Below are 10,620 nucleotides of genomic sequence, written 5' to 3'. Positions count from 1 at the left end.
AGCAGCGTTCTCCGGCAAGTCAGCGAATGATCGCTGCGGTGAGCCCTGCCTCGCGGTACCGCGGAAATTACTGCGCAAATAAACGGCTTCGAGGGTTTCTAAGAACGAAGATAGAGTCTTGGGGGCGGGTACGGTTGCCGATCACGTTTTTGGACCGTAGTGTTTCGCGATGGTCGAATTGTTTTTCGGTGATGGGAATCGATGTGATCAGCTAACAAATACGGATTCGACTAACAAACATTCTCATTGATACGTATGCATGTCCTAATATAAAACAGTTGCGTCGTGAGCTGAAGTTTTACGCGAATCATCATCAGAATCACTGTCAATCGAATCCGATTAACTCATGTCTACCTCGGAGTATTTTTTCAGATGAATTGCTCGAACACTGGTCACTGGACAGTACGTACTGACACACTTGACAAATGCGAGTTGAATTTTTGGGTGTGGGTTGACATTTGACGGACGGTCAGATTAAGTGCTCAGAATTGATACTGGGATCGCTGATTCCGCCAGATCCCTCTTGACTCACGTTTTCAACCAGAAAGTTTGGTTTGGACGGAGATTCCTAACTGACGTGACGGCACACTTTAAGATGCCACCGAAGTACCTCAAGATTGGATAAGGGTTTCGTGAGATATGCACGAATGTTTCAAAAAATTAAAACGTGCCAGAAATTTAGGAACGCAATTCACATGAAATGTTCAAGTTAGAAAGCCAAAACTTGCAGCACAGGGCTGTAATTTTCATTTCCATCTTCTACGGCAGTGTTTCTCAAAGTGTGCGTCGTGGCTCCTAGGGGCATCGCGACGAGCTGGAGATATTGAGATTTATGTGTTTATTTATGCTTTAAAGCGGTTCTTTTAAGAGTGAAAATATCTATTAAACTATTTTGGGGAGGCGCAGATGAACCATGAATTAAACCTGGATTGCACTGTAAAAGTTTGACAAAAGATCTTTTATAAAACCGGAAACAACCAATAAACCTATCGGTTACATTCAACCCATAAGCTTATTGGTTGCATTTTTCGTTTTGTAAAATATCCTTTCTCAAACTTTTATAGTGTAATCCTGGCCTTAGACGAGGGAGCCGCTGGTGGCAAACGTTTGAGAACTACTGTTCTATAGGTTCTTCTTGAGCATATCTCTAGTATTTTAGCACGAAAAATTTACATAAAGCCGATTGAAGGACTCTTAAATAATGCCAAATTATTTTTTCCTCTTTGTTTCAAAAACAAAAACATCCCGAAAGTTGATTGAAACAATATGAACATCTGACTTGAGACTGAATATTGCACGAATCTTTTCATGTAAATTTACATCGATTCAATCGAATAAGTTTTTCCTGGTTATGTTGAAAACCTATGACATATATAGTTCAATCTTGCATTACGGGTAGAAAAACGGAACATTTCTGCAAACGTGAAATTACCCGTGTATTTGTTTGGACAGTATGAAAAAACATGTTCCGATATCGTACATTTTTTTTGAATGCATTAAGACATCGAATTGATAAGTTTCCAGCACAGATCTGGATTGGACTTCACGCAACCGTGAGTCCTACCATCGCTATTACAGAGCTGATAGCAGCAGCTGGTTTTCAATCGATCGGATTTTCTTTTTCCCCAGCAAGACCTCCACGATCTCTTGATGGGTTCAGCATCAAGAGCAATCACCAGATATCACGAAGCCACCGAAATATCGGTGATTGATGGAGATTGCCCGATTCTTGATCCAATGTGTGTGTGTTTCCCATCTTCAAACAAAGTCTTCAGCTGTTGGAACCGAAAAATAGAGACCAATGAATCAGAAAGACGTGTCCGGAAAACACCGCTAGGAAAATTCACCGACAACAGTTCGATGCGAGTCAGTTACCATGGGAGTGAGTGATTGAGTTACTGAGTCAGTGAGAGAGGAGGGAGTGAGTGACCTAATGAGTATGCGAGTGAGTAAGGGACCTAGTAATTGAATGAGTGAGTGAGTGACCTAGTAATTGAATGAGTGAGTGACCTACAGTGAGTATGTGAGTGATATAGAGTGAGTATGTGAGTGATCTAGAGTGAGTATGTGAGTGATCTAGAGTGAGTATGTGAGTGAGTGACCTAGTGAGTATAGTATGTGAGTGAGTGACCTAGTGAGTATAGTATGTGAGTGATCTAGAGTGAGTATGTGAGTGAGTGACCCAGTGAGTATAGTATGTGAGTGAGTGACCCAGTGAGTATAGTATGTGAGTGAGTGACCTAGTGAGTATGTGATCTGGTGAGTAAGTGAGTGAGTGAGTGAATTAGTTAGTTTTAACCTAGTAGTGTCACAAATGATTAATTCACTCCCTCACTTACTTGCTCATGGACGCAGTAGCTCGCTCGCTCACTCAATCACTCACTCGCTCAATCCTTCACTCACTGACTCAGTAACTCAATCGCTCACTCCCTCGCTTTCTGACTCGCATCGAACTGTTGTCGATGAATTTTCCTAGCGATGAATTGCATGGCGGTGAATTGTTGTCGGGGAATTTTCCGTAAACCTGAGAAAGATAAGAGGTGTAGATTAGGCTCTCGACCTTCTGATTCCAGAAGTTGGGAACTTCTATGTAGAAGGCAATTTCCATTTGCTATCAAGATTTTGACCATGTCCAAGAAGCTGTTTCGATGCTGCAGTAATTCACACATAGGCAAAACCTTAATGTGAATTCAATTACGGCATCCGACTACGTTTGAAAACGTGATTTTGGAAGAAAATATCAATTTTCCTTTTTTTAATTTTTTATTGAAGTCCTGTTTGTTGTATTTCCAAAACAGGCCTTGTTTTGTTTATACGTATGACGCTTAGAATCGAAGTTACGTCCACTTAAATGTTGCGTTTTCGCATACAAGTAATACGTGAATAAAAATTTTAAACGCGTTTTACGAAGAATGATATTTTGGGCATTTTACTTGAGTTTGAAACATGATTTTTCCAAAACTCTATGCGTTTTATCATTAAGAAATTTCAATATGATATTCCGCTACTTATTGTTGAGGTTATGAATCAAGATCTAAGGTCTATCATATATATTTGTCTAATTACAGTGTTTCATAGGCGATATGTACAGTGAAAAATTTCAAAAAATTCACACATACATTAACAGATTTGGGTGAAACTTCTGAGCGTGTCATAAAATCGCTTAAGTTTTGGTTCATGACCTGCACCATTGTTATCTGAATGTACCGTGAAAATAACAAAACATTCCATTATCGTAGAATGTTCTTCAATAGGGTTTAGAATATTACACAAATGTTGCTTAAAATTTGACATAAAAACAACTTTTTTAATAAAAGGTGACGTAGGTAGTCCAAAATGTATTACTGTTTTCACCATTTTGAGACACTTCCTCTCAAAAATGACATTAAAATTCACTCCAGCACAATTTTATGGGCAAGTGCTCTCGAACGTAGTCGGATTTGAGGCTGGATTAATTCGGATTAATAATATAAGGCTGGAAACACACTAAACTGACGTGACGTGCTAATCGCGTAAAACCCATTAATATTTCTTATATGCAAACCTCTTAAGAATATTTCTGAGGATATAAAAGCCTCCAACGTATTTGTAGAGATATGACAAACTTTTAAGCATTTCTAGGTATATGAAAATTTTTATAGCATTTCTAGGGATAAAAAAACTCCTTAAAACATTTTTAGGTATATGGAAACCTCCGACACGTTTTGCAACGACGTGAAAGACATCTGTAGGAATATGAAATCTCTTACTCATTTCAAAGGATAATAGTCTAAGCATTTCTGGGGATATGAAAGCCTTCTGAAAATTTCTAGGGATATGAAAACTTCTTGAAGCATTTCTAGAGAGAGAGAGAGAGGGATATGAAAGCTTCTTAAAGCATTTCCTTCTTAAGTCATTTCTAAGGGATATGAAAACTTCCAACACATTTCTAGAGACGTGAGAGACCTCTGAGCATTTGTAAGAATGAGGGATCTCTTACGCATTTCTAATTACTAAGGGTAGACCTCTAAGTATTTTTGGGGAGATGAAAGATTGCTCAGAATTTCCAAGGATATGAAAGCCCTCTAAAGAGTTTCGGGGACATGAAAGCCACCTAAGCATTTCTTGGAGTATGAAAGCCCTCTAAGCATTTCTAGGGATGTGAAAGCCCTCTAAGCATCTCAAGAGTTATGAAAGCCCTCTAAGCATCTCAAGAGTTATGAAAGCCCCATAAGCATTTATCCAAAATATCCCATAAGCATTTATCCAAAATCCTTCATTGCCATTTTCATATCGGCACTTCCAATTTTCAAACTCCAGCTTCATACTTTCCAAAAAGAATTAACCATTCACAAAAATTGAAACCCATCTTTGCATCTACAGAGATATTGTTTCAAATTTAGTTTCTTTCCCCGAACAATAACCGACTGGAACAACCTCCACGTCAAACATTATTGATCGTACAACAGTTTCTAATCTTCTTTGTAACATCAAACCGTCGTCAAACTTTACCACCGCTTTCCCTTGTATAGGCCTCGGCAAAGAGATATTTTATAAATAAATGAGTAAAATAAATAGGAATGTGAAACTTTCAAGGAAAGCTTCTAAGGATACGGAAGCCGCTTAAGCATTTCAAGGGGGAAAAGCAAGACTTCTTACGCATTTCCATAGAAAGCCTCCGAAGTACTTCTTGGGATACGCAAGCCTCCTACGCATTTCAAAAGCGCTCGAACTGCGCCCTGAATGCATTTCCAGGGCTATGCAATACACACATACGTCAAGGGTACGCAGCATACGTATCTGGGGATACGTAAGCGCCAACTACACATTTCCACGGGGATACTTGAAGCACGAAAAGTTTGGATCTACAGAGGTAGATAGATAGATACATACCCACACAGACGAGCTACAAAATCCTCAAGTTATTGTCCACGGAACCCGCCATCATAGATCAACAACAGATAGCTGCTGCCAGAGCACCCCCCCCCCCGGAAGCCTTAAGTGCCTTTTTTCCTCCCGTCTTCACTATATATTCCAGTTGCCGTCATCCCTTTTGTATTTCGCCCGTGTTCCCTTTCTACAAAAAAAAAACTTTTTCAAGAGAGAGAGAGAGAGATGGAAGATAATCCGATGAAGTATGCAGCGGCAGAAGCGATGGACCAATCACATTCCGGGGATAAGAGCTTTGCCCACCAATCATAGCGTTCAAATAAAAATACTAAAAAAAAGTCCATGATAAAAGGGCAAAGCACATTAAGAGCCAGGAAAGACTCTTAACACACAAGCACACAACACACTGTCTATACATGTCCTCTACCCTTTCCTATGCAGCACTTGAAGTACATGGAGTACAAGAAGCTCTTCGTTGCCAGATATTTCGACCTCTCCCCCCCCCTCCTTTCGGACGCGACGTTTTCCCCCTTTCTGCCTCGAAATGTCATCAAAATTTTCACTGATTCGATTTGCAAAAATGATTTAGCTGCGCGAAATCTCTCTCTGGCCCTTCTCTTTCCCCCCCTTCAGTCACTACAAAACCGCCGCCATCTTTGGTTGTTGCCTAAAGGGTATTTTATCCCGGAGGCTTTGCCGTTCGGGATGGGGTTCGAAGGGTAAGTAAATTGAAAGAGGTCGAGGGTGGGGAGAGGTGGGGTGGGGGGTGGGGAAGGGTCGGAAACATACCATCCGGGACACTAATTTACTCGACATTTAGTCTTTTTCGGGTGGCGGGGGGCGTTTAGGTGAAAGTAATTTCCGTTTAATCATGAAGTTAAGTGGTTTGCACAATCCTCTTTACTCTATGAGTGTGATGAGGATGGTTGGGTTTGTGTTTGAAGGATGACGGGGGGGGGGGGGTCCGTCCGTCCGTCCCTTAATGACGAACCATCCTTCCGTGTTTTACGTGTGTGTGTACAATGCAGAGGTGTGAAGGGATTGAATATTCTATGTTTGTATATGGTGTGATTGGGAGGGAGGGAGGGAGGGAGGGGGGGGCAGTTTTGTGACTTGCCGTCATTTCGCACAGATTGAAATTTATTTCGAAATATTCTATGACATGGGGGGGGGGCTATACTAGGGACTACAATGCGTGGTATTGAACATTCTTGAACGGTCCGAATTGCAGCCCGTGGACTTTTGGTCACATCTGATCCGTAGCAATCGTATATATGGGACTATTATAAGTCAAAGAACCTTCTTTGAAACTCTTACGGATTGTTGCTCTTGGACCTGTGAGATCCTTTAATGCAAGGCTGTTGAACCCCTTTAGGAGAGTGCGGGTCGCTTCATCAATTTCAAAACGTGTCACGGGTCGCGTAATTAAGTGATCTTGAAATGTGCCTCAGGCCGCTTGAGTGATCTAGAACTTAGCCACGGGCCCAGTTTCCTTTGAAACTCTTACGGATTGTTGCTCTTGGACCTGTGAGATCCTTTAATGCAAGGGTGTTGAACCTCTTTAGGAGAGTGCGGGCCGCTTCATCAATTTGAAAATGTGTCGCGGGTCACGTAATTAAGTGATCTTGAAATGTGCCTCAGGCCGCTTGAGTGATCTAGAACTTAGCCACGGGCCCAGTTTCCTTTGAAACTCTTACGGATTGTTGGTCTTGGACCTGTGAGATCCTTTAATGCAAGGGTGTTGAACCTCTTTAGGAGAGTGCGGGCCGCTTCATCAATTTGAAAATGTGTCGCGGGTCACGTAATTAAGTGATCTTGAAATGTGCCTCAGGCCGCTTGAGTGATCTAGAACTTAGCCACGGGCCCAGTTTCCTTTGAAACTCTTACGGATTGTTGGTCTTGGACCTGTGATGAGATCCTTCAATGCAAGGCTGTTGAACCCCTTTAGGAGAGTGCGGGTCGCTTCATCAAGTTGAAAACGTGTCACGGGTCACGTAATTAAGTGATCTGCGAATGTGCCTAAGGCCGCTTGAGTGATCTAGAACTTAGCCACGGGCCCAGTTTCCTTTGAAACTCTGGCGGATTGTTGCTCTTGGACCTGTGAGATCCTTCAATGTAAGGCTGTTGAACCCCTTTAGGAGAGTGCGGGCCGCTTCATCAATTTGAAAACGTGTCGCGGGTCACGTAATTAAGTGATCTTGAAATGTGCCTCAGGCCGCTTGAGTGATCTAGAACTTAGCCACGGGCCCAGTTTCCTTTGAAACTCTTGCGGATTGTTGGTCTTGGACCTGTGATGAGATCCTTCAATGCAAGGCTGTTGAACCCCTTTAGGAGAGTGCGGGCCGCTTCATCAATTTGAAAACGTGTCGCGGGTCACGTAATTAAGTGATCTTGAAATGTGCCTCAGGCCTCTTGAGTGATCTGTAACTTAGCCGCGGGCCCATTCAATGAGCTGTAAATATGCCACGGGTCATTCAAGTTGTACGCGAATATGCCGCGGGTACTTAAATGATCCCACAATGCGCCACGAGATACTTAAGTGACATGAAAATGTGCCGTAGTCAGCATAAGCGTGGACTCAGACTTCTTCGTGCGGGGTCGAAACACCGAGGATGTGTATAGTGAGCGGAGAGGCCCACTTCCGCCCTCCCACCTATGCTGATAACACAATTTTTTTCACTGGACGGTGAGGGAGAGACGATCGCCCCCATTAACCTATTCATGTATCCACTCCGTGAGCAGCTTGAATGATATACAGCTGTGTGCCACGGGTCGATTAAGTTATCTGGAAATGTGCCGTGGGTTACTCAAATGATCTGGAGATGTGCCGCGGGCTGCTTGAGTGATCTGTGAACGCTACGCACGCGCGTTTGTGTGAAAGTAATTTCCGTTTTATCATGAAGAGTTAATTGGTTTGCACAATCCTCTTAACTCTATGAATATGACGAGGATGGTTGTGATTTGCTTGAAGGATTACGGGGTCCGTCCTTCCGCCTGTCCCTTAATAACGAACTATCCTTCCGTGTTTTACGCGCTCGCGCGCGCGTGTGTGTACCAGTGATTATCAACGTCGGCGTTAACGCCCCCTTGGAGGCGATGGAATGTTCCAGGGGGGCGGTAGAAGCTACGGGTGTAACATAGGATCCTATGGGTTAGATTGCGTTGGGGGCGATGTAAGAAAAAAATTTCTGAAGAAGGGGGTGATGAGGTAAAAAAGGTGGGAAAACTATGGTGTATAAAATGAAGACTACAATGCGTGATATTGAACAAGGTCCTAATCGCAGTCCGTGGACTTTTGGTCACATCCGATCCTTAGCAATTGTACATGGGACTATTATAACTCAAAGACCGAACGCGGACGCGTTCTGCTATAGATGGTGTTGGTACAGCACAGACAAAGAAAGAGAAGAAAAACTAGAAAGTGGCTTAGGTCATCCTCCAACCTCCCCAGCGATGGAAGGGATCATCTGCTCTACCAGCAACTTATAATATCTCAGCGTGGGCTGCATTTAAATCGATTCAAGGACCCAACACTTTCATTGGAAATTGAGGATCGATAGTGGAATTCCCTTTGTCCACCGTCCTTTCGTGGATAACGTTTTTCGCTTAGGCGCCACCTATACTTCGAAAAGGCAGTTAAGTCTCAGGAAAGAGCTCATTTTAACCGTGAGTCCAGCTGAGATCGTAAGACGAAACGCAGAAGCTTAGGTCATCCTCGCAGTGATGGGCAGAATTATTCCATACCAGCAAGAGCCGTAACGTCCCGGCACGTAATGCACTCAAGCCAAGCGAGGATCCAGAGGAGGAGCGATGGGAGAGGGGGGGGGGGCACAGAGCGATCGCCTCTCCCAAGAGAAGAATTATATTGGGGGGGGGGTTAATTTGTTTCTCCCTTAAAATACGGTGTGATCCAATGCACCTACACAATATGTCGCTTCTCCGACACATCGCCCTGAATCCACGCCTGACTCAAGCCGAATCTCACAATGACCTAATCCATGATCCCAATCTTATATATAAATGTGAAAGTATGTATGTATGTATGTATGTATGTATGTATGTATGTATGTATGTATGCTCTTTATACAAATCTACAGTTTTAGACCGATCGTCGCCAGATTTTGCATATATACCAAACAGGACCGGGATTGAGCCGTAGGCTACTTTAAAAGTTCGTCAGAGCTGGGCAAATGCCCGAAATGGGCGAAAAACTGTCGGGCAACAATGGTTTTGGGGGCCTCAACAATCACTTTCGGAACGTTTACTTTGGTTGCCGCGGTTTCCAACAATGCGTTTCAGACGTATATATATGCCTTTACAATGGTTTGTCACACCTTCAATTCTGTTATTATAACAGTTTATTCATTTATAACGGTTTGTCACTCTTTTCCAATCCTCCCAGTAATTGAAGAAAACCCGGGTATTTCTGCTAGCCTATATACAGGGTGTCCTGTAAGTGATAATCCGCCCATCGTATAGGTATAGTTTCAATTTAAAAAATGCTTAAAAGGCGGTTGAATAATATTCGCTGCACAAGCATTTCACCGAAGAGATGCCATTCACTTTCAAGCGATTACAGTTCCCGATTCGTTTAGCTTTTGCCATGACAATCAACAGAGCGCAAGGCCAGTTGTTAGTAGTGGCAGGTATCAACCTACTTGAGCCCTAGAGTTTTTCACACGGACACCTTTTCGTCACCTGTTCGCGTGTTGGTAATAGCAAAAATTTGTACATCTATACACCAGATGGAAAAAGAAAAAATATTGTGTATTCATAAGCGATTGCCTGAAGATTTTAATTAAAATATTTAAAAATAAAAGTAATTTTTTCTTACTTGATGCAGAAATTTTTTTGATTAAGAAATACGTATATAAATAATATATAAGCTATACGTATATAAATTTTTTACGGGGCGGGCATCGTCGCCGGGTTTCAGCTATGTTTCTCAACCACCGCCCATTGTATAGGTATAGTTTCAATTTAAGAAATACTGAAAATGCGTTCGAATAATATTCGCCGCAAGCTGGACACATGACGTCACCAACAACAGAGAACAACAACTACGACGACAAAACTGAGAATAAAAATACTGAAGTGAAGGAAACAACTCTGACCATCACAGACGCTCGCTCATTCTGATCACAATATTCTTCCACTGTGTAAGATGCCTCCTAAAAAGCGAGCAGCAATCGGAAAAATTTCGACTGAAGCGAAACGGTCGCGATTGGCAAGGAAAAATGAGTCTTCAGAGCGGACTAAACAAAGACAATATGCTAATCGAACTAGGTCCTCCACTTCCAGGACAAATGAGACTCCAGAACAAACTGAAGAACGCCTCTCTGCTAATCGAACTAGGGCCTCCACTTCCAGGACAAGTGAGACTAAAGAACAAACTGAAGAACGCCTATCCACTAATCGATCTAGGGCTTCCACTTCCAGGACAAGTGAAACTAAAGAACAAACTGAAGAACGCCTATCCGCTAATCGAACTAGGGTCTCCACTTCCAGAACAAATGAGACTCCAGAACAAACTGAAGAACGCCTCTCTGCTAATCGAACTAGGGCCTCCACTTCCAGGACAAGTGAGACTAAAGAACAAACTGAAGAACGCCTATCCGCTAATCGATCTAGGGCTTCCACTTCCAGGACAAGTGAAACTAAAGAACAAACTGAAGAACGCCTATCCGCTAATCGAACTAGGGCCTCCACTTCCAGAACAAATGAGACTCCAGAACAAACTGAAGAACGCCT

This window comes from Pholcus phalangioides, unplaced genomic scaffold (genome assembly GCF_987345545.1).
Source record: "Pholcus phalangioides strain wild (caught in Gottingen) unplaced genomic scaffold, Ppha-v1.0 ptg000002l_1, whole genome shotgun sequence".
Lineage (NCBI taxonomy): Eukaryota > Metazoa > Arthropoda > Arachnida > Araneae > Pholcidae > Pholcus > Pholcus phalangioides.
Note: the sequence above shows the minus strand (reverse complement) of the source record.